Raw genomic sequence first — 10,449 nt, 5'->3', positions numbered from 1 at the left:
TGTGTTGTTGCTTAGGAAAGCTAAAGATGTTCAATTACCTGAAGAAGGAAGAATTTCAACAATCTGCTGATGTATTTGGGAGATTAGATTCTACACGTGAGCAAATAGCTGATGCTGGAAGAGATTTGTTATTGAAAAGGTTAGTTACTGGGACTGTATTGGGTGCACAGTTAATTAAATAAGAAGAAATGAAAATGTTGCTGAGTAGCCTACCAGTCTGAATGAGATTCACCGATAGTAATGCTATATTTTGTTGATCCATCAAGCTTTAGTGCAAAACCTGCCGATTCACTTGGCCAACTACGGGCCTACGTCAATTACATGCAGATGGTTGCAACAGCTTCCACTGTTCATCCTGAAAGATTGCCACCCACCGAAGCTGCAATTCGTTTTCATTCCTTCAGAGTACATTTGCAGGTGAAATAATAGTGCGTAGCCTAATTGTATTGTAACACAATACCGGTAATCATTTAGTATAAAAGCGTCTTTGCTCTATAGATTATACTGTACCACTTGAAGATATTTTTCAAGAATTGTTTATTGTCGGTAACTTCAAAATATTACAGCAAATTGCGCTATTAAACTGCTGTAAGGAAAAGATGCAAGTTATAGCAAAACAACTTGCGTTATAATATGACTAGCATAAACATGTGGTGTACTACAAATCAAAAATTTTATGGCAGCAAGACTTGATTTATCTAAGTTGATATAAAACTGTTGCTTCAGGTATGTCAGTGGAAGCATCTTGACACTGAAATCTTGGATCTCGCACAATGGGGATGGAAAGCTGGCGCAGCAGGTGCAGTTATGCCAAAAAAGGCCAATTTAGATCCGGCACCAGAATGGCTATTGAACGTTGTACGATGCAAATGCAAAGAAGGAACAAAAAATCAATGTGGTACAATGTCTTGCAGCTGCAGAAAACATTGCTTAAAGTGCGTAACAGCATGTGGAGAGTGTCGTGGGGAAACTTGTTGCAATCTCAGTTGTGTACAAGACGACTGCCCTGAGGATTGCGACATTTTGATCATGTTTCAATAAATGATCTGTTCTGCCAACAAATTAAAATCAAAATTTTACAAGTGCTCCAGTGATATTAAAAATGTTGTATTCCGTTCATATTGTACTCCAATGTATGTCATCTGTGGGAAAATTATCATCAACGTAACATTAATCGCCTGCGTGTTGCCTTCAATAATGCATTTAGAATTATACACAATTTGCCTAAACATTATAGCGTACGTGAACATCAAGTCTTGTCCAACGTTATAACATTTGATGCATTACTTCGGAAATATGTTTTTTCTTTTGTTGGAAGATGAGAAGTATCGTCTAACTCTATTGTTGCCTCCCTGATGAGGTCCGATTGCCATCGTATATCAAATTATCGTCTTCATTATAATAATTCTATGTATGCTGATATCTAGTTTTGATGGCTGCCATGTCATCTGATTGCTTTTATCGTTCTGAATACTTTCAGTTCTTCTAACTTGCAACACTACCGTACCATTGTCTGTAAACTTGTAACATTAGATAGCCTATTTAGTGAGATTTTGTGCATTTGCAGTTTGTGTATTATTTCTTTGTTTTGTGTATTGACAGCTTTGTCTGATGCAAATAAATATTATTATTTGTGTAGCCTATTGCCCAAATTTGGGCTACCCGAAAGATTCCACTGGATAGTTGAGCTGTACTCCTCAGACATGGCATATCCACTAGCAGTGTGAGTCGAATTTTCACCGTCGACAAGAACAATAGTTACACGCCTTGGGCACTGGCAGCAGTGGCCGAGTGGTTAGCGCGTTGGGCTCGCAGTCGAGAGCCTGCATGTTCGACTCTAGCCACCCGCACTTGCTGTTGTTTCTCTGGGCAAGAAACTTTACGATAATTACATCTACCCAGTGATCGATTTCGAGTAATGGGTAGTACCAAATTTAAGTCATAAGTAGAGTAGACAACCGGAAACAGACCTTGCAGTCGGCTGCAGCGTGGGTCAGGTGTACGTCGGAAGGCGTACACCAATGCATAGCGCTCAAGTCCGCTTTCCCGCAATGCAGGATAAAGATAATAAAACACTCCACGGCATAATTATTGAAGCAAAGTTTTAAAAATTTTTGCATTTTTTGTATAATGCCCATAATATACTCTCGCCACTTGTAGCGTTTAGTTTCATCATTAAACCGGACCTGGGGTCAAAATGCCCCCTTGAATCATTATATGAAGCTCCGTTATGTCTAAAAACGATTTTTTAGAACAAATGTATTGGATCTGCAATTATCAATGGGCTGAGAGTAGCCTAATAGGTAAGCAATTTTAATTTGATGACGTCATAGTGACGTCATTTAAATATAAATAATATTTTATCAAATGTGAGTTGTCTCTTTCTTATACACATAGGAAAAAAAGTTTAAAATGAGCCTAAAAACTTGTGCAAAAGGAAAAATACAGTTTCGCCACTAGCGGCGCAAGGTGATGCTTCAAAAACGGCCATAACTTTTTTTGCCAAGGGTCTCTGATTGGAGGAGAGTGAAAATCTTAATCTAGAGGAGTTAAGCTTTTCAACGATACCTAATTTGTTAGGGTCGCAATTTATTCCAGGTCAATACGTTTTACGCTTAGACTAATATGCTGGTTCGGCCTAACATAATTATTATAGTGATCAGACGTTCTCGGCTATGACCTTAAATAAAAAGCGCCTACAATAAAAGTCTAATGATCAGACGTTCTCGCCTATGACCTTAAATAAAAAGCACCTACAATAAAAGTGTAATGACTCCAGCTCGTCTATATGATATTTTGCTACTGTTACACTTACACCAGACAACCTGGAAATTACAGGATGTCAGTTTCATCCTTCACACTAAAGCGGTTGTGTTTTAACGGGTCTTTTCAGCAGCGACTGTGTTTCAGCAGCAATTACTGAATTTTTCAGATGCTGCAAAAAGTGAAAATACGAATTGCATGCAGTAATATGATGCTTAACCCTTTGAAGGTTGGGGGGCTGTCAATTCAACTTTTTTGTATCAACAGTTGTATCTCTAACCTAACACCACTGAGGCTGCGACTGCGAGATTTCTTGACTTTTCCAACTTTTATTCACCTCTATTGAGCTGAAATGTTGAGCGAATAAAGGTTATAAATTGAGAGATATAAGGCATTTCTCAACACATCCTCTGAAATATTTCATATTCTATTGTTCAAAATTTTCCCACCAGCTGGATGAAAGTAATTAATTTGGCCCATGTCTCGTTAATCCTAACTGTTTCACAGCGTGAAGGGAATTGGCTGTATGTAAAATTATGTAAAAAAAAAATTTTAATCACAACGTTGCAATGCATGTTCTTCATTACTTTACCAAAAAATAATATGTAAACTCACGCTACAATAATTACAGTCATAAGTTACCTCAACATTTCAACGTATATGAGTAGCCTACTTCTAAAATTCACATAATTTTAATTTTTGGATATGCTCAGCGTGAATACTGCTCAGAGATATCACTACTAAAGCATAAGAAGAATCGACAGCCCCCCCCCCCCCCCCACCCCAACTGAGCAAGACTCCAGGAGCCCAACCTTCTAAGGGTTAAACTTGTTTAATGTTTTATTGTATTAAAAACATAAGACCAATTAACACAATATCACTATGCACTTTTTATTATGCAAAATATCACCAGGGTTGTTGGTCCACTGCCATCATAGCATTGGCCCTAGCTACTAAAGTTATACCATGTGGGGTGTTAACAAGGGTTGCCTAACAACGACATTCAGCCAACTCAAAGGATTACCTGTAACTGAAATTTTTATCACCAAAATTTGATTCCTTGTGGGCGAATTGTTGCCATAAAACAATTGCCTACTACCGAAGTTGAGATGCGTACCATCGCAGTCGAGTTGCCTGCCAGGGAAATCTGACTGTCTTCCATCAACACCTAGCTATCTACAACAACAAAATAAAATTGGATAAAATCAAAATCAGGTCGTCAGTCGTCGTCATGAATATCACTCGGATTCGCTTCAATAATTAAAATTTTAACCCTTCAAACAATCACATTGACAATTACAATGCATTTATTAATCTTAAATGAAAAAGTATGAATTAGTTTGAGACCAACAAGCTAATTAAATACAGTTTTAAAATTTTCGCTTTTGTATCGTTAACGGACGCGCTGGGCATCCCTGGTAACTTCTGGTATGACAACCAGTAGTTTGTAAAAGTTTTTGATATGTACGGCACATCAAGGAATTTCGGAATCTACCGTGATACATTGCCTTACCACATCATTGTTTGTTTGTCGATATACCTTTCACCTACGTTTTGATCGAAGCTGCGTTGAACAAACTATATATGATAGAAGCTACTCAATGAAGCTGTATTTCAATCAATGTATCCAGTGAAATCATTTACGTTTATTGCAATGTGCTAGGAGGAAACTCCTGTGCACGTAAAAGTCTATTCCAAATAATTGTCGCTACACTGTCGATCTTCTGGCAGCACACTTGAAAAGCTCTGTTGTAGACTGCAATGCTGCGGTAGCAGAAGGCACTGCCACTGCAAGTGGCCATGCTGTTTCGAAATTGGTTTGAGAAAACTTGCAAATACACAGAAAATTATGCAGTTAAAACTATGATTGCATATTTTAGAAACAGACTACTGAGAAGGCTACACAGTAAAACTGTGGCCGATAAAGTTATTGACAATGCTGAGAAGTTCAAAGATTTTTCAGATATCTGTTTTTCAAAGAATTGTTAAAACATTAAATAAGTCGATAAGTACCTTGGTTTTGTACACAATGGTAGACAAAATTGATCGAATATAGCTTACACAGTAAAACTCGGTAAATCCGGATTCGACTTGACCGGCGATTCCATCCGGATTAGGCGAAGATTCAGATTAACCGATGACGGTTCTATCAAGCCTGACGTTACCTAAATAGAAGGGTATCGGTAAAAATCACCGAAATTGAACGCATTAGTGTGGTCATCTGCCAATTCCGAGACGCGCGATCACCACATTAGCGATCCAGTGACAGAGTGGAAATGCAGTAGCCTATGCATGTAAAATGAATGTATTTGTAGACTCTGCGTCTAGCGCAAGAATTACATCTTCAGACATGCGTGTCGGAATAATCTGTAGTCACTCAAAACTTTTTAAAACAGTTACCGAAGACGAGTTTCTATAAAAAAAACTTACAAAAAATCACGGTCAAAGTTTTATTGTAAAAAGGCAAAACTGTCGGGCAAATCCGGATAAAGCGATAGAGAAAGCGCAACTTTTGTCCGGAATAGGCGAATAAGTGATAATATAGTCCGGAATAAGTGACAATCCAAAGCTGTTTCTCAAGAAAAAGATTACAAATCATTTGTACTTCCAGTTTTATTCGGATTAGGCGAAGATCCGGATTAACCGAATCCGGATTAACCGAGTCCTACTGTAATTTAGTTTTTAATTCACCAGCACCAGCGTTGCCAGGTTATCTTCTGAGATCTACCACGACCATCAAATCTACAGTAGTTTGCCCCCATACCTCAATTAGTCAAGGCGTGACTTCATAAACGAAGAAGCTTCAAGATCAAGCTGCGCGGGTTCGACTCTCGGGGTGTGCGCTTGAATAACGCATTCAGCGGCAACACTTCAACAGTCGGAAACTTCAGTCTGCCAATCGCGATAACTACCAGGAATAACCTATCAAGGCTTTATCAGTTCGAGAATAAAAGATTCAAAACTAAACCAGTTAACATTTTGCATGTTGCTAGTGCCAAAAAAGTAGAACAAAAATACACAAAATATCGTCAAAGACAATGTGTATCAACTACAACTCATTCAAGCAGCTTACTCATGCAACTTTGCCTGACATCATGCGTAAACAAATGCGCCTTCAATCAAATTGAAAGCTTACACGATGTATTATTGAGACCTGTAGATCAGCATAAGTCAACATTTTTTTTTTAAACACAACAATGATTTTTAGCACAAAGTTTTGCTTCAACTGTCATCATATTCCTGTTGAATCTGCTGCCACGGTCAAATCTGGCAACAACCATCGCTTAATGACTTATGGTCTGTTGCAGTTACTTCTAAAAGGAGTTCATTTATTCATTCATTTATTTATGTTATCACCCGACCATCAACAAACATAACAAAAATATCACTTCTCACATAACACGGCAAGGGTTTGAAAAAGGTAAAAGCAACGCAATTTCTACGTTAATGCGTGTTCTAGAGAGAAATGGTTTACTGAATACAAGGATTTTAGCAAGGTTGCAACACCTTGGGAAATTTAACAACAGAAGCAAAATTGGGGTCTATTGTATTGGTGAACATTTTCTGTCTAGTAAGACATACAACATGTTATCCGCAGGCATTTATGTTGCATTCATATCATATCTTGAACCACATTGTAATAACAATAAAAAAATAAAAAAAACTTTCATACAAAATTAACAGCGACTACGACCGCTAGGCGATTTTATGCCATGAGCATTAATGCTATTCATACTTTCACTTGTGCTGTGGACAGTAAGTTTGCTACAGTTTGACGAAGCTTTACGCAAAAAATACATTTGCAAACACCTTCTGCAAAAATGTTCTGTACACAGCACTCGTTCAAAATCAAAACAAAAACGTTTGTCGATAAAAGAAATGAAATTTCATTTTTGATAATAAAAAAATGTATAAAGCAATAGGCTAGCCTATTGCATTGTATAACGATAAAACTTGGCAATTATTCTACCCTTTCAAAAACGGGAAGATGGTCCGTTTTTGAACTTTGGATGTCAAACAGCTTTTGCATTCATAGATTCGGATGCCCAGCACTTGCAATTGCAACTCACAACCATGCAATTGTTTGAAACGAAACAAAAACTAATTACCAAAAGTCTTGCATCGACACGAAAAAACAAAACAGTTTGCTATTTGAAAGCAATACTTTGTCTAAAACATGTGCAAAATCTTCTTGTTTGTAGTAGGCACATTGATTGTGTACAATTTAAAATTTGCTTTCATTCTAAACAGAAGGATTACCACTAAAAGCAAACTGTATCTGTTGAACATAATTATTCAGTTGCCACAAATAGCCTAGGTAATCATTTAATACCATCACAAACAAATGATCGACTAAGATTTTGAATTGCTTGTTAAAACGAACAGTTTTTTAAAACTGTCAGCCAGATCATTTCAGGCAAAACCAAACTGTTACTGCAACTATGGTAAACAATGCAATAATTTACCTTTTTACTTTCCGCCAAAGAAGTTCAAGATGAAATTCTTCAAACTGTCACGCCAAATATAAGTATTTCCACATTTCAGCAACCATGCCCATTGCACTGTAGGCTACCTTCAGCTAGCTAGTCGTAATCTTGAAACAAGAACTTTAATCATAGCAATGTTTTTGTCTTTGGCTAAACCAAACATCAGAGCAGCCGACAATACATCGGAATTTTGGCACAAGAAAAAACTGACTGTTGCGTCATCAACACCAATCAAAATTGCACCTGGACAAGATTGTTCACGGCTCATGTTGGCTCACTTTAATAATATATCAAGTTAAACAAAAAATCAAGAGCAAACGGCAGTCGATTTGCAGGATATAAAAAGACATTTCGAAAATTGTCCTATTATATATAAAATGTCAGCTGTCAGCTGTCAGCTGTCGGCTGAAGGCAGAAGGCATTTGAAAAAGAGTCCGTGGCGGGCTTTCGACGGGCATGTGCCGGTCGAGGCGGCGGCAGGCAGGTTGTCGAGTGCTAGACGACGACGAATGAAATTGGTGAGAATGGGCAATAACACGGGGGGGAGCGAGGGGGGGGTGACAGAGTGCGGTCAGACTGTGATCGGATTGGCAAAGAAGGAAACGAACCAACCATGTCGACGGGCAAGTGAGACGCGCAGGGCAGAATCGCTGCTGTCCGCAGTCGCGCCGCTGGCTCAGAGACGAGATCGGGCGAAGCCGCGGTCGTCGCGGGAGAACGAAGCGCCGCGCTCCGCTCCGACCGGCGGTCGGACCGGGGCGCGCGAGCGACAAGTTGTCGTAGCGCCGAAACGACGGGCGTCTCGCGAAAGACGCGGCGTCCCGGCCTTGCAGGCCGCGGACCCGAAGGAAAAAAGTTGTTACCTGGTTGATCCTGCCAGTAGTCGTATGCTTGTCTCAAAGGTTAAGCCATGCAAGTCTAAGTGCGAGCTCTCGTACGGCGAAACTGCGAACGGCTCATTAAATCAGTTACGGTTCATTTGATCGTAGACGCACGTCGCACGTGGATAACTGTGGCAATTCTAGAGCTAATACATGCTAAAGGCGCCGACGCCGGTGGCAACGCTGGCGAAGGCGCGCATTTATCAGACCTCGCCGGCCCGGTCGTGTCGTCGTTCGCGGCGCGCGGCCGGTCCCCGTGGTGACTCTGGATAACTGAGCGGATCGCGCGCTTCCAAGTCGAAGGCGACGGATCATTCGAGTGTCTGCCCTATCAACTCGAGTCGGTACGGTCTCGGCCTACCGCGGTGGTGACGGGTGACGGGGAATCAGGGTTCGGTTCCGGAGAGGGAGCCCGAGAAACGGCTACCACTTCCAAGGAAGGCAGCAGGCGCGCAAATTACCCATTCCCGACGCGGGGAGGTAGTGACGAAAAATAACGATGCGGGACTCTGAACGAGCGCCCGCAATCGGAATGAGCACATCGCAAAGCAGTGCGGACGCTCGGCGCGTCGTCGCTCGCCGGCGGCGCCCGGGCGCGCGAGTATCGATTGGAGGGCAAGTCTGGTGCCAGCAGCCGCGGTAATTCCAGCTCCAAAAGTGTACGCTTAAGTTGTTGCGGTTAAAAAGCTCGTAGTTGGAATTGGCGCCGGCGTCGCCCGGCCGTCCGACCTCGCGGTCGCGCACGGCCGGCCGCCGCGCTTTCGGCCGCCGGGCCGCGCTTTCCTTGACCGGACGGCGCGCGCGCCCGGCGCCGGTTTTACTTTGAAAAAATTAGAGTGTTCAAAGCAGGCCCGCACGCGGCCCGGATAACGACGCACGGAATAGCGGAAGAGGGCCCCTCCCTCGACCGCCGGCAAACGACGAGACGAGAGGCAATGATCGAGAGGGACGGACGGGGGCATTCGTACCGCGCCGTTAGAGGTGAAATTCTTGGATCGGCGCGAGACGGACCGAGGCGAAGGCGTCTGCCGAGGACGTTTTCCTTAATCAAGAGCGAAAGTCGGAGGTTCGAAGACGATCAGATACCGTCCTAGTTCCGACCGTAAACGATGCCGGCCCCGGGCCGCCGCCTGCCTGCAGCTTCGAGTCGAGGCGGCGGCGGACCGGTCGAGGGAAACCAGAGCTTCTGGGTTCCGGGGGAAGTATGGTCGCAAAGCTGAAACTTAAAGGAATTGACGGAAGGGCACCACCAGGAGTGGAGCCTGCGGCTTAATTTGACTCAACACGGGGAAACTCACCCGGCCCGGACACGGCGAGGATTGACAGATCGAGAGCTCTTTCTCGATTCCGTGGGTGGTGGTGCATGGCCGTTCTTAGTTGGTGGATCGATTTGTCTGGTTAATTCCGATAACGAACGAGACTCTGACCTGCTAAATACCCGGCCGCTCGCTGACCGGCGACGCCCTTCACGGGGCGCCGCCACGAAGGAGCGTCTGCCGGCGTTCTTAGAGGGACAGGCGGCGTTCAGCCGCACGAGATTGAGCAATAACAGGTCTGTGATGCCCTTAGATGTTCGGGGCCGCACGCGCGCTACACTGGTCGGATCAGCCGGAGCCTCTTCGCTCGAGATCCCGGCTCGAAAGGGCCGGGAAATCCGGCAACCCCGACCGTGCTCGGGATAGGGAATTGCAATTGTTTCCCTCGAACGAGGAATTCCCAGTAGGCGCGAGTCATCAGCTCGCGTCGATTACGTCCCTGCCCTTTGTACACACCGCCCGTCGCTACTACCGATCGAGCGTTTTAGTGAGGTCCTCGCATCGGCTTGGCGCCGGCCTTCGCGGGTCGGCGGCTCGTCGAGAAGACGATCGAACTTGATCGCTTAGAGGAAGTAAAAGTCGTAACAAGGTTTCCGTAGGTGAACCTGCGGAAGGATCATTACCTGAACCTCTTCGAAGGAACGTTTTGAGCCTCGGTCGGCCCGTCCCGGAGACGGCGCAGGCCCGGCGAGCACCGGAGCGACAAAAGCGCGGATCGAGTGCCCCGGAACGGGGCTCGAAGCGTCGGGGGCCGACCGCTCGACCGGCGACGTCCAAGCTACGAAACGAGCGACCGGAAAAAGAAAGCAGAGCTATCGCTCCTGGCGGTGGATCACTCGGCTCGCGAGTCGATGAAGGACGCAGCCAGCTGCGAGAATTGATGTGAATTGCAGAACACATTGAGCGTCGACGATCCGAACGCGAATTGCGGCCTCGGGTTAATCCCTTGACCGCGCCCGCCTCAGGGTCTCACCGAACGAACGTGCCCAGCAGTAGACGCCC

The 10,449-nt window shown here is 43.8% G+C and overlaps 1 non-coding gene and 1 pseudogene across 1 annotated transcript; both read left to right on the top strand.

Annotated features, from left to right (window-relative positions):
- Positions 1–8,110: 8,110 nt before the first annotated feature.
- Positions 8,111–10,069, top strand: LOC145767692 (small subunit ribosomal RNA; annotated as a pseudogene).
- Positions 10,070–10,263: 194 nt separating this feature from the next.
- Positions 10,264–10,417, top strand: LOC145767742 (5.8S ribosomal RNA). Its single transcript, XR_014288891.1, has one exon. It is a non-coding gene; the product is annotated as a 5.8S ribosomal RNA (ribosomal RNA).
- The last annotated feature ends 32 nt before the right edge of the window (positions 10,418–10,449 follow it).

This window comes from Aplidium turbinatum, chromosome 3, assembly GCF_918807975.1.
Source record: "Aplidium turbinatum chromosome 3, kaAplTurb1.1, whole genome shotgun sequence".
NCBI classification, from domain to species: Eukaryota; Metazoa; Chordata; class Ascidiacea; order Aplousobranchia; family Polyclinidae; genus Aplidium; species Aplidium turbinatum.
This window is presented reverse-complemented; position numbering and strand designations above follow the sequence as displayed.